Raw genomic sequence first — 14612 nt, forward strand, 5'->3', positions numbered from 1 at the left:
CACCCTAAAAGTGGGGCTTGGGAGGCCCAAAATGAGGTTTTCGGCTTTCCACATTGTGGACTGAATCCTAAAAAGGGGGCTTTCCTCCCTGAAAATGAGGTATTGGAAGCTAAAAATGAGGATTTGGTCCTGGAAGTGAAATTTGGATTCTGAAAATGAGGCTTTGGCCCTCCAAAATCAGACTTTGAGCCTTAAAAATGGTGCTCTCGGCCCTTCAGATGAGTCATCGGACCTAAAAGTGGGGTTTAGAACGTATAATGAGGTCTTGGACCCTAAAAGTGAGGGTTTGGACCCAAACAAGGAGCTTTTCAGCCCTAGAATGAAGGTGTTGGACTCTGAAAATGACGCTTTAGGGGCTAAAAAATGTGGCTTTGATCTTTAAGGAAGGGGTTTGGCCCATAAAGATGAGGGTTTAGACACTTACAGTGCAACTTGGACCCTAAAAACGACTGGCTGGATCGTCAAGACCATGCTTTGGAGCCTGAAAATGAGGCTTTGGACACTTAAGATGCAGCTTTGGACTCTGAAAAGGAGCTTTTGCAAACTGAAACGGAGCCTTTGGACCATGAAAATGGTGCTTTAGAGCCTACCATGAGGCTTTGGAAGCCCAAACGAAGGCTTTAGAAGCCCAAACTAAGACTTTGGAAAATAAAAATGAGGCTTTGGACACTGTAAGTGTAGCTTTGGAGCCTAAACCCTCTCCCCTGCTCCTTTTGCTCTGGCAGGGCTCCAGCCAGGCTGGAGGGGACAAGAGGATAAAAGGAGTTCCCCGGGCATAGAGAAAGGCAGCGGGAGGGCTCTGGGTGGCACCCAAGGGCACACGGAGGGCCGTGGTGGGTACCCAGAGGCACGCCAAGGGCTCGGGGTGGGCATCGAGAGGCAGCCAGAGGGCTCTGGGCTGCGGCAAAGGGCACATCTAGAGCCCAGGGCCGCACCAAGGGGCAAGCAGAGGGCCTTAGGAAGCACACAAAGAGAAATGGAGGTCCTTGGGAGGCAGCCAAAGGCCATTTGGTGGCCCCTCAGCTGCCCCAAAAGGCCCACACACTGGTCCCGGGGGGACAGGGGAAGGCAAACAGGCCTTGAGAAGACAAGAGGAGGGGTCCCGTGGCAAAGACAACAAGCTGAAGCCCATCCATTGGCAGGACACCAAAAGGCCCAGCGAGGGCCCTGGGTGGGAACCCAAAGGCCCATCAGGGCTCTTGAGGGGACCAGAGGAGAAAGGCACAGAAGAAGGCGCAGCCTTCAGCAGCACCTGCAGATGGGACTCGCCTACGGCATGAGTAGAGCTTTGCAGGGCTGGACCAGCCCCTCAGAGAGCCCAGCCGCAAAGCTTCCTACACAAGGCTAAAACCTTGGCTGCTTTTCTCTTCCCTACTTCACATTCCCTGTAAAACTGGGTCTTAGCCTGACCAGGGCTGTAGGAGGGAGGAAGACGAGGGAAAACATTGCAGGGAAAATGCCCAGACACGGTGTGGCCTGGCGTGACTCCTGTAGGTACAAGCAAGCCCTTGGGAGCGTCCTGGTTTGAGGTGAAGCAGAACCAATTTTGTGTTCAGTAATTTTACTCTGCAGCCAAGCCTCTTCTAACCAACTGAACTCTCTGACATTAACAGCGTATTGTCCAGACGCTGTTCGCTCCCAGAGTGATAAGACCTGGTTGTTTCTAGTTTATGCCAAGGAACGGTGTGCAGAGAGGCTCCTGCTCATCCTTATTGCTGTCACAGCCAAGCTCAGCTCACTGTGTTATTTGCCCCGTTGGAGGGGGGGAAGCGGAGAAGCGTAGAGGGGCGGCACCTGCGGGGAGGAGGGGACAGGACGGGGGATCCCAAACTGACCCACGGGGTATTCCATCCCACCTGCCCCACGCTCAGTATAAAAGCTGAGGGATCACATGGGGCAGTCTCTTCTTTCGACGGCCGACGTCCCAGGAGGACTCTGTCAGTTCACCTGACTTTAATCCTGAACCGTGCATTCCCAAACCCAGATCGGGAATCCAGCTCCCGTCCATCGCTGAGTCCAGTCTGGGACTTTCCCAGTGCCTGCCGGTGACGTGATCGTCATCCTGGGAGTCTGGTACAGTTTTGTGCATATCGTATAGATTTCAATACTTTCTTTTTATTTTATTATTCATATTTTATTAAAGTAGGTAGTTGCTTCTGTGACTCCAGAGGTGTAATGCCGGGACTGCTGAAGGCCTTCTGTTGGCCGGCGAGCATCTCGCTCAGCGCCTCAGGGGAGGGCTGGGAGGAGAGTCCGTGAGCTCTCCTCTTTGATTTCTCCTGCTTCCTCTGAAGGTGGGACGGTTGCAGGGAGGCTGAGAGGTGGCAAGACCTTCCTTGGTTGAAGCTTCTCTCATTTCTGCTCTGACATCCTTTCTTCCTCTGACTTCCTCTTCAAGGTTTCCACAACTTCAGGGTCAATGGTTTTGGCATACCCGACCGATTCTGCACGCAGTTGCTGAATTCTGGAGATGGCTTTTTGCGTGCTCTCCTTGGCAGTCTGGCGACTCACTCGAGAGACATCAGCAGCCTTTTGCAGCGGCTGCAAGATGAGCAACTTTGCCCTCTTGCTTGCTTCTGGGATCTGCCATTCCGATGCTCTGGGTGATCCTGGTCCTTCCACCATGCCCCGAAGCTTCAGGGTCTCAGGAAACTGCCAGACAAAGTCCTGCTGAAACTGAGAAGCTACAAAGGATGACAAGGTGGAGCTAACGCTTCCAACAGCCTCTTTGGTCGCTTTGTCAATAGAAGAGTGCGAAGAAGCTCTGTTGGAAGCTGCTTGTTGCGCCTCCCTCCATCTCTCTTCTCCAGATCTTCCTGCTTGGGTGGCTCTGCCGGCAACGAGCTCTGACAGCTTCTGCCTGGCTGCTGGCCCTGGCTCAGCTGCACCAGACGTGCTGGATACCGACTGCTCCCCAAAGCTCTCCAACACACTGGCCACAATCTCTCGAGCCACCAGTCTAATTTCACCTCGGCAATCTGTAGAAGTGTCCAAAGGATCTGCCCCTCTGGCACTGGCAACCGAGCTTCTGCTGACCTCATCGGGAGCCCTCCTTAAGACGTGGACGGACTGGTCCAGCGCCTTCACCTGTTCCAGCACTTCCTCGACCATGGTCTCGGCCTTCTCTTTAGCCTCCTGGTCTTCGGCCAGCGTAGCCTGCAGCAGCGTAGGCTGGATGCTTTTAGGCGCTTCTTCTTCTTTGGCACACTTTGGAGACTAGAATGAGGAGCAGATGATGAGGGACTGTGTTCCTTCACCTCGGTTTGCCTTCCTCTTCCTCCTCACAAGACCCCTGCCCAGAGGAGTCCCTAGCAGTCCAGCTTGAAATCCTCTGGTTTCTCTGTAGGCTAGCGGGCACAGGGAGGTTTCTGGCTTCCTGTGGCCACGAGCCAAGTGTTGTGGGCACTTCTTGGCATCCAGCAGGTGCCACGTTGCTTAGAGCAAAGGGCACTGTACCTGCCCTGGACCTCAGCACGGTGAACCAGGTGCCACGGGCCGGCCCTCCACTGCAAGCTAGTGGCTGCCTGAGTACCGCAGATCGTGTCTGGAGGACAGGCCCCAGGGCACAGCGAGCCCCCGCACGGGCTGGTACTTCCAGCGGGCTCATTGGCTCCAGCCGCGGGAGGCGCTGGGCAGCGTTGCAGAGCGGAGGGAAAGTGGTGGAAGGTACTGGACCAGGCTCCTTGCTCCAGTCTCTTCTGCCACAGGTCCCAGCCGCTCACGGGGCACTGCTGCCCTGTATCAGGGGACCAGTTTGCCCCTTTTCAAGGCCCAATGCCAAGAAGAGTTTTTTTGAGAGCAGAAAAGGAAACAATCCCTTTTCTTTTGGCACCTGGCTGTTGTCTGACAGCCCAAGGAAATGTCCTTGGGACAGGAGGCAGTCTGAAAGTCCAGAAAGTCCAAAAAACCCTATGTTTTTGGGTTGCATTTTAGGGGGTTTTTTTTTGATTTATTTTTTGGCCTTGTTTTTTCCCTTTGCGTGGGCGTGTCAGGCAGCCATTGTGACATGAGGGCGGCAGGGCCAGCGCTGAGTGTCTGGCGGTGGTGGCATGGCAACCGCTGATGTGCTGCCCACAGTGGTGGGTCTGCCATCGGGAGGGACATGTTCAAGCAGGTCAGGTTCCTCCAATGCCGTCCAACTGGGCCTTGAGCCCTTGGATTTTGGGTCGGTTGGGTTGGATTTGGGTTGGTTTTAGTTGCTTTTTTAGGGTTGGATTTTTTGGGTTTGGATTTTTTGGTTGAATTTTTCGGTTGTGTTTTTGGGCTTTGTGGGGTTGTATTTCTGGGATTGGATTGTTTGGATTGGATTTTTTGTAGGTGTTTTTTTTTGGTTTTGGTTGGATTTTGGATCAGATTTTGGGGTTTTCGCATTGGATTTATAAAGTTAGATGTTTTGTGTTGATTGGGTTGAATTTTGGGTTGGGTTTTTTGAGGTTGGGTTTGTTGGGGTTGGGTGTTTCAGTTTGGTTGGGTTGAATTTTGGGTCGGGTTTTTTGGGATTGGGTTTTTTGGAGTTGGCTTTTGGATTTTTTTGGGTTCAGTTTTTGGGGTTGGATTTTGGGGTGGTTTTTTTGGATTTAGTTTTTGGCCCTGATTTTTGCCTTTGCGTGGGCGTGTCAGGCAGCCATTGTGACATTGCGGCGGCAGGGCCAGCGCTGAGTGTCTGGCGGTGGTGGCATGGCAACCGCTGATGTGCTGCCCGCAGTGGTGGGGCTGCCATCGGCAGGGACATGTTCAAGCAGGTCAGGTTCCTCCAACGCCATCCAAGCTGGCCTTGAGCCCTGGGATTTTGGGTCATTTAGGTTGGATTTGGGGTTTTTTGTGGTTTTTTTTAGGGTTGGATTTTTTGTGTTGGATTTTTTGGTTGAGTTTTCCATTGAGTTTTTGGGGTTTTGGGGGTTGGATTTTTTAGATTGGATTTTTTATGTTTTTTTTTTTGTTGTTGTTGTTGTATTTTGGGTTGTATTTGGGGTTTTTCGGGTTGGATTTTTAAGGTTGGATTTTTTCTATTAACCGAGCTGAATTTCGGGTTAGATTTTGGGTTGGGTTTTTCATTTCCTTCGGGTTGGATTTTTCAGGTTAGAAATTTTGGGTTGGATTTTTAAGGTTGGATTTTTTGGGGTGGATTGTTGGTTTTTTCCAGTTAGATGTTGGCTCATATTTTGGGTTTTTTGGGTTTGATTTTTTGGGTTAGAAATTTCAAGTGGGTTGGGTTGAATTTAGTGTTGGGTTTTTTGGGGTTGGATTTTTCTGGGTTCAGGGTTTGGATTTTTTTGGGTTTGAATTTTTGTGTTGGATTTTGGGTTGGATTTTTGATTGTATTTCTTGGGTTGGATTTTTGGGGTTAGATTTTCACCCCTGCACGGGCGTGTCAGGCAGCCATTGTGACATGAGGGTGGCAGGGCCAGCGCTGAGTGTCTGGCGGTGGTGGCATGGCAACCGCTGATGTGCTGCCCGCAGTGGTGGGGCTGCCATCGGCAGGGACATCTTCAAGCAGGTCAGGTTCCTCCAACGCCATCCAAGCTGGCCTTGAGCCCTGGGATTTTGGGTCGGTTGCGTTGGATGTTGGGGTGGATTTTGTTTTGATGGGTTGGATTTTGGATTGGATTTTGGATTTTTTTGGGTTGGATGTTTGGGCGTGGGTTTTTTGGGCTTGGATATTTTGGGGTGGATTTGGGTTTTTTTCAGTTAGATTTTGGGTTGGATTTTGGTTTTTTGGGTTGGATTTTTGGGGTTAGATTTTTGCAGTTGTTTGGGTTGAATTTTGGGTTGGGTTTTTTGGGGATTGGGTTGTTTGGAGTTGGGTTTTGGACTTTTTTGGGTTCAAATTTTTGGGTTGGATTTTGGATTGGATTATTGGGTTTGGATTTTCACCCCTGTGCGGGCGTGTCAGGCAGCCATTGTGACATGAGGGCGGCAGGGCCAGCGCTGAGTGTCTGGCGGTGGTGGCATGGCAACCGCTGATGTGCTGCCCGCAGTGGTGGGGCTGCCATCGGCAGGGACATGTTCAAGCAGGTCAGGTTCCTCCAACGCCGTCCAAGCTGGCCTTGACCCCTGGGATTTTGGGTGGGTTGGGTTTGAAGTTGGAGTGGGGTTTTTTTTAATGGTTGGATTTTGGCTTGGATTTTGGAATTTTGGGGCTTTACTTTTTTTGGCTTGGATTTTTTGGGCTTGGATGTTTTGGGGTGGATTTTATGTTTTTTGAGTGATATTTTGGGTTGGATTTTGGGTTTTTCAGGTTGGATTTTTGGGGTTTGATTTTTGGGGTTTGATTTTTTGGGTTGGATTTTTCGGGTTGGATTTTTCGGGTTGTTTGGGTTGAATTTTGCGTTGGGTTTTTTTGTTTGGGTTTTTTGGGATTGGGGTTTTTGGGGGTTCGGTTTATGGTTTTTTGATTAGATTTTGGGTTTTGGGGACTCGATTTTTCGGGTTGGGTTTTTGAACCCTGGGATTTCTAGTTGTTTGGAGTGAATTTTGGGGTGGTTTTGGTTGGGTTTTTTTTGTGTTGGGGGGGTTTGGGTTGGGTTTTTCTTTTTGGGCTAGATTTGTTGGGGTTGGATTTTTGGACTGGGCTGTCCCCAGGGCCCTCCATCCCCCATGCGTTTAAACTTGGCTGTCTGATACCAACCAAGTCCCTTTGATTTGACTGAAAATAAAAGTATTCCAGTGCTTGACAAACCTTTCAGTGAAGAAATGTTTTTCCTACTATCCAATCTAAACCTTCCCTGGCACAACTCCTGGCCATTTCCTCTTGTCATGTAACTCGTTACGTGGGAGAAGACACCAACAGCCACCTCGCCACTTCCAAGCCTGTAGTGCTGCATTGGGTTTTCGTGACCCAAGTGTAGGACCCGGCACTTGGCTGTGTTGAACCTCAGACCACTGGCCTCTGCCCATCGATCCAGCCTGTCCAGATCCCTCTGCAAAGCCTTTCTTCCCTCAAGCAGGTCGACACTGCCAACCAACTTGGTGTCGACTGCAAACTTATTGAGGGTTCACTCGATCCCCTCATCCAGATCATTGATAAAGACATTAAAAGGAACTGGCCCATATTGTAGGCCCTGGGGAAAACCACTTGTGACCAGCTGCCACCTGCATTAAACTTTGTTCACCACCACTTTGGCCACTCTTTGGCTCAGCCATCCAGCCAGCTTTTCACCTGGCATAGAGTACTCCCGTCCAAGCCACGGGCAGCCAGTTTCTCAGGGAGAATGCTTTGGGAAATGCTGTCAAAGGCGTTTCTAAAGTCCAGGTAAAGAACATCCACAGCCTTTCCCTCATCCACTAAGTGGGTCACCTTCTCATAGAAGGAGATCGGGTTTGTCAAGCAGGACCTGACTTTCATGAACCCATGCTGACTGGGCCTGATCACCTGGTTGTCCTCATGTGCCACATGATGGCACTCAGGATGATCTGTTCCATGACCTTCCCCACACCGAGGTCAGACTGACAGGGCGGTAGTTCCCAGGATCCTCCTTCTAGCCGTTTTATGTTGATGGGCGTCACCTTTACTAACCTCCACTTAACTGGCACCTCCCCGCTTTGCCAGGACTGCTGAAAAATGATGGAAAGCGGCTTGGTGAGCATCTCCGACAGCTCCCTCAGTACCTGTGGGTGGAACCCATCTGGCCCCATAGATTTGTGTATGTCTAAGTGCTGTAGCAGGTCCCTCACTATTCCCTTTGGATTATGGGGGCTTCATGCTGCTCCCCATCCCTGTCTTCCCGCTCAGGGGCTGAGTACCCAGAGAACTGCTGGTCTTACTAGTAAAGACGGAGGCAAAGAAGGTATTAAGTACCTCAGCCTTTTCCTCATCCTTTGTCACTATGTTTTCCGCCATATCCAATAAAGGATGGGGATTCTCCTTAGCTCTCTTTGTGTTTCTAATGTAATCATAGAAACATGTTTTAGTGTCTGTTATGACATTAGCCAGACAAAGACCTAGTTGGGCATTGGCCTGTCTAATTTTTTCCCTGCATAACCTCACAACATCCTTGTAGTTCTCCTGAGTTGCCTCCCCCTTCTTCAAAATGTCATAATCTCCTTTTTTCCCCTGAGTTTGAAACAAAGCTCTCTGTTCGGCCAGGCCAGTCTTCTTTGTCAGCTTGGTTTTAGGCACATGGGGATGGCCTGATCCTGCGCCTTTAAAAGTTCCTTCTTGAAAGATGTCCTGCCTTCCTGGACTTCTTTTGCCCTTCAGGACTGCCTCCCAGGGGACTCTGTCAACCAGGCCTCTCAAAAGGGCAAACTAAGATAACCAGGTCCAAAGCCCAGAGAGTTATTGCCATTAGGCACCTCCAGATGGTGGAGGGAGGGTGCAAACCAGGGATGAGAACAGCTGTTTCCAGCTTGTGTGCATGCCTCAGCCTGGCAAATGGGGAATGCCCACGGCTTGGGGTAGCCGTGCCCAAGGAGCTGACCTTGCTTGCCCAGGGAGAGAGCAGTGTAGGGGCAGCAGTGAGGGACTTAAAGGCAGAAAGAAGAAAGGAAATATCAGGGGGTGTCATGCAACAGTGAGCTAAGTTGAGTTTTGATCCTGAGGCAGAAGAAGAAGGGGGATGTGCTGTTTGGTGCTGGGATGTGGAGCTACATACGGGATTCCAGGAACTCTGGGGCTTGGAAATCTTGCGCAATAAGTGAGCATTAGCAAGGCTTTGGAAGAAACGGGATGGGTTGTGGGGAGCTCACAGGCACTGGCAAATCCTCAGAAACCCACAGCTTGGTGTTGGAAGCAAGGGAGCAGACCCAGGCACAGGAGAGTGTAGCTGTGTTTTGGGGATGGCCAAGGGCCTTGGTGGGGCTTTGACACCCCAAGAGAACGGAGACCCTTGTCTGCTCAGCTGTGGCTTCTGTCTCATCCACTGAGCTCAATGAGAGGACACCAAGTCCTTACAGCTCCAGCGCCTTGTTGCCTCCTCACCCACCCTCCCCAGAGCCTGGGAGGTTCCTACTGCTGACCTGCACCTGGCACCTCATCACTGCCACATCACCCAAACAGAGCCCAGAGCATCTCAAGAGGCAACGGACATCCCTCCCCAGGGGATGGGCGTCCAGGCTTGGCCGTCCTGTTTGGTGAAGCACATCAAGGCCTTTCACAGTGATTTCCACATTTAAATTTCTTCCCGGCCCATGTGTCTCCGACTTCCTGCTTCACCACACCACAGGGACAGGAACTTTGTCTGCTCCTTCCCTCCATGGTCTCTGCAGTGAGGGACTTCAGCAGGGTCTGATAACACCCTCAGAAACCTGGAGGTTAGCTGCTTTTACTTCTCGAGAGGACTAGTCAATCTTTCAGGATCTGCACTTCAGGAACTCGGCACCAGAGCGCTCATTACCACAAAAAACACACGAAGGCGCCAAGTCTGGGCATAAGTTTCCTTTAGTCTTCAGCTCTTCTCTGGCTCATTAGAGAGATTTCAGGAGTGCAGTCAAAATGAAAAGATGTCCAAGCAAAGAGGCCAAGTCAATTTAACGCTTGATTTTGAAGAGCCAGTTCTGCATCAATCCCAACACATTTGGGTAACAGAAATGTCTTCGGGAAGAGTCTGCCCCATCTAGACCCATGTGGATGGACTGGCACAGCCACCCCCAGCAGGCGGAATCCCCATCTCCTAGGCTGAGGCACGCAGTCAACATGCAAACCTCTGCAGTGCCCACTTGTTACAGGCCTCCAGGCAGAGTGTGACTCATTCCACATGACCCTCTGAGCCTCTGTCAGCTCATTGTGCTTCCTCTCCGCATCCCTGCAACTCTCAAGCCTCTGGGAGCTTTGGCTTTGGCATCCTCCCGACATCCTGGGGCCAGGTTTCTAAATGCCTCCTCTGCAGCTTCCCCTCTTCCACCTCCTGTGTGCTGCCTTTTTGCCCTGCAGCCCAGTCCGTTCATACCAGCAGCCTCCTGAGATGAGTGTTTCTCTTCATGGTATTCCAAGACATCATTCCTGTGCTTGGAGGAGGCCGTCCTGTAATGCCTATATGATTTCCCGAGCTCCTTCACCCTTCAAAGCTGCTTGCCATGGCACCGCTTGTATCAGTCCCCCGAGTACACCAAAGTCTTCTCCTCTGGAGCCACCCACGTGTGTTCCTCTGCTGGCCTTCCTCACTCCTCTTTGGCCTCTGGGACCCCGCTATTTCCTGGTCACTCCAGCAAGGCTGACACTAATTGTCACATCCCTGACCAGCTCTTCCTTGTTGGCCAGGACCAGGTCTAGGTGAGCATCGCCCTTCCTGGCCCACCAGGCAGCTCTGCTAAGAAGTCGTCTCATGATGCTCCAGGCTGCTGGCACCTTGTTTCTCTGCCTGGCCAGTGAGTGCCTGGGCAATGACTGTTCCCCACAGGAATCTCCTCATTTACCTGGAGACTTCTTCGCGTTCCTGTTTAAGACTTGTTCTGCCTACTGTGCCTGATCAAGTAGTTTATAACTGCCAAGACAGGGTCACCCTTACTGGCTTCTCCTCCCATCCTCACTCACACAAGCTACTCACCCTATTGCCCATCTCATAGAGGAGCTCCATAGATCTGAGCTGCTCCTTCACACAGGCGGCATCCCCCCATCCTCATCCTCCCTGCCGCTTATTCCAGCAGAGCCCGTGTCCTTCCATTGCAGCACCACAGCTCAGCAAGCTGTGCCACCACATCTCATTGAATCCAAAATCATCACAGGGCTGGGACAAGACACGGGGATCCTCCTGGAAGGGCACAATTGGGCGGCAGCAGCTCAGCTGTGGCACCAGGGTGGAGCGCAGACTCCTCACAGGGAAACCTGAGCACCGATCCTGACCAGAACAACCATTGTCCACCGAGCAGTTTGTGCTGGGCTGGGCTGTGCTGCACGTACAGCGTGGCCTTCACACCCGTGCTGTGCTGCACAGGTCCCTTGGCTGCAGGACAACCTCAGCAGCATGTTGTCACGCAAGAGCCCGCAGACAGGTCCCACTCTCTGCCGGACATTACGCCTCCTGCGAGGCCTTGCCTGTATGCGACCCTGCAGCAGGAGGTTCTCATGGAAACTTCCTTTCTGTTTGAGTGTAGAGATGGTGAATAGTGTTGTTCCCTGTAAGAAAATCCTACAGTAGCTTGAAAGAGAAAAACAGGAGACTGTCTTCTGTGGATGGGGTCTGCATGGTGTGCTGTGTTCAGTTCAAAGGCCCATTTAATGCACACATCCTGGAGTTCCCACCATCTAAAAAGACATAGGATTGCCCCTGGGATACTCTCCTTACAGTGCTAGACCACATGAACAGCGTTTCAAAACATACATTATGAAGTGGGAGTGCCTTTCTTACTGGGATCATAACAGACCAACACTTCCTAGTGAAAAATCACTCTCTCAGCACCCCTGGATGCAAACCTCTGGACCCGTGGACTGGTAAGGGTGTAGTTTGCTCCAGTAACCCTTGGCTTGATCCCCATCCACTGCTGGTTGTTCTTCTCCAGAGTCCTGCCTCAAAGCACCAAGGCCTGGGAGACCTCGCTGCTGGTAACTGAGGCAAAGAGGACATTGAATATCTCAGATCTAGTCCTACTCCTACTAAATTTGACAGTGGTCCTACATTATTCCCTTTTCTTCGTTTAACTGTTCCTGAATTACCTAAAGCTCATCTCGGTGCCCTGGAATTCCTATTTGAGTTTCAGTTGAGTTTTGATATGGACCACTGCTGGATCTGGAGGATGCTGCCCTTGAGGACAAGATGTATGCAGGCACACTGTGAAATCTATTGGTCTTTTCATTGATTGTATCATCAGGGCAGTGAGTAAAGACCCCCGTGTGACGTCCTCCATGTCCATGCAATGCCTGCAGCTGTTGTGTGGAGAAGGGACAGCCCTCGCCTCTCTGATGACTGGTGACTGAATGCATCAGTCAACGGCACAAAAGCAGCAAATAGAACGCTCTAGCATGCCATGTGGGGCATCTGTGATGCATCCGCACTGAAAGGGAATTGGTTTCCTGTAGGTCCTGTGTGGTCCATGCCAGCCCTGACACCTCATGTAGCTCTGTGGGCCTGGATTTGAACATTATATTGAGTTGCTGCCCTGAATTCTGTTAGGCAAAGTGGGGCTGAACATGGCACAAATGCCATTAGAGTCACTGGAGATCTGGAAAATTGAGCTGATGGAGAAGAGAGAGACCAAGCTCTCCCTGTGTCCCAGGACTGCGGTTGTTCATATGAATACCCCTAAAGACTGCCATGAACATACAAGTAGGAGAAGATTCTTTTGGCCTTTATTTGGGCCTCAGCTGTCATTTCACTTGGCCAAAGGAATTTCCCACAAGGCTCATTCGGGGTCCCTGAGACATTGCCCTGTCTCTATGAACAGCTCCAGCACAGCTTGCAGTTATCAGCACACACCTTTGACCACCCCTGACACCTTCAATGTCACCAGGCATTGCGTCCTGCTCTCCATCTCCTTTGATGAGCACAGGAGCTGGACAAGGAGCTCACGTGCATGTGTGTATTTTATGCACACCTGAACACCTACGGCAAGAGGAATCCCACCTCCTGTGGGTTGTGGCAGGCATGGAAGGCAGTTGTGTCTCCTTCAAATGCCAGGAATTGAAACGCAGGATGAGATGAAGCACAGATTCAGCTGAATCCCTTCCCTCAGCAGGGGTAAGGGAGATGACTGCCTGTCACTGTCTGGGAACACTTTCTAATAATAAGAGCAAAAAAGGTGATATTTTGATGTAACTTTGAGAGGAGAAGTAAAAGTTCTGGAAAGAAGTGTCTCTGCCCAGCTGAGGGAGGGAACATGAGTGGTGACTTCATCCTGTTTCCCAGCAGGTTCCCCTGGAGCCCCAGGGACACCTGGAGGGAGCCCCGAGGGGGCAGAGAAAGGGCTGCCTTGGGCTGGTCCTCTGCTGCTGAGCTGGGCTGGGCTCCTGGCATGGAGGGAGCTGATGGCAAGCGGGCAGCGCTGCAGAGAGACAGCTCTGCCCAGGAGCAGCTCCTCTGCCAAGCGCAGCAGGGCTGAGGGCACTGCCTGCAGGCACCCGAGAGGAGCCAGGCACAGAGAGGATAAAGGCAGCTGGGAGTGGGAGGAGAGTTCTGAGCTCGTTCTCTCCTGGCTTCTCTGGTGTGGAGAAGGAGGCCGTGCTTCCGAGCAGGGATGCCCTGCTGCACCATGGCAGCGACAAGGAAGGAGGGCTGCCTTCTGCGAGGGACTGTGGCAGGGTTTTGAAGACAGGTGGGTGTGCAGGCAGGGGTGCCCAGGGCTGTCCTTGAGAGCAGGGTCCCTGCAGCCCAGGGCTCTGTGTGCCGGGGCAGGGACTCTGCTGCTTGCCAGGGTCAGCTCTCAGCCTGCCCAAGGAGTTCCCCCCCGAGCGTCTGTGGGGAGAAGCTGTGGGGAAAAGGAGAGACTCCCCTCAGGGCAGGGTCCTTTGGCTCTTTTTCGAGTGTGTGCTGTGTGGGTCAGGGCTGCCCACAGCTGCAGATCTCCCCCAGAGCACTGGCAGAGGCAGCATTTACAGAGGAAAGACAAGGCAGGGGCTGCCTGGAAGATGAAGACATTGCAGGGTCTGTGCTCTCAGCTGTCTCCTGAGGGAAAGGAGCTGTCACTGGTCTACTGAGGGATCAGCAGATCTGCCAGAAAGCTCACAAAGTGCCTTCAGCCCCTCCTCTCCCTACACACAGCACCAGCAGCACCTTTGCTTCCAGCATCAGGCTTTCTCTCCTCTCCTCCTGAGGAGCCACAAAGAGGGAGATGGCCCTGGGCAGTGCCCTGCTGCCAGGAGGGGTCTGCAGGGCAGAGCTGAGCCCCCAGTGGGTGGGATGGGCTGTGGGAGCAGGGACAGGGAGGAGACGTGGGCACAGAGCAGCAGCTCCTGGCAGGGGCAGCTCCAGGCAGCAGAGACATGGGCAAGGGCTGGGGGAAACTGCCAACACGCACTGGGGAGGGGGCGTTCAGGCATCTCTCTGATGGTCCTTCACTGGAGACGTCTTCTGGGCATTCTCTGCTGGGCAATGAGCTGACTCTCCCCTCAGAACACCTCGTCTCCGGGACCCCAGACTCTCTGCTTTGCCTGTCCTGCTGGGCTTGCCAGCTGCCCCCAGAAAGGCAGAGCTCTCCTGTGGGATCCTAGGGAGGGCTGAGCCTTTCCCTGGGGGTCGGGCACTGTCCTCGCAGAGTCCTTTGATTGTCTCTGTGAGGGGTTGTGTCCTGCTCTCTCCATCACAGCTCTAACTGTGGTTTGGGAAAGAGAAGAATTTGTATATTTGTCCTTTCAAACAGTGCTCCGCTGTTCCCATATGAGTTCAGTTATTTGTTTGGGTTTGTTTTTTAAGAGGAATTTGTGTGTGAAGTCATCTTCAAGGCAGCACAAGCAGAAGCACGGGGCAGATGGAAAAAAGACTGATGGACACTGCAGCTCTCCTGGCTTTGCACTAAACCACAGAGAACGGAGCCTTGTGTCCTGTCCCGTCTCAAGACTCCACATTTTCAGTCATAAACATGAGGATTTCTACCCCTCAATACAACAATCGCCAGATGTGATAGTAGAAAATTAAAACCACAATCTCTGAAAAGCAGACTGTCTTTGCTATAAGGCGTCTGTCCTAATTTTTTTGCCGTTTTTTTCCTCCTTTGGACAGAGCCCCCATGCCAAGAAACAGCAG

Source organism: Chroicocephalus ridibundus, chromosome 25 (genome assembly GCF_963924245.1).
Source record: "Chroicocephalus ridibundus chromosome 25, bChrRid1.1, whole genome shotgun sequence".
In the NCBI taxonomy this organism is placed as follows: Eukaryota; Metazoa; Chordata; class Aves; order Charadriiformes; family Laridae; genus Chroicocephalus; species Chroicocephalus ridibundus.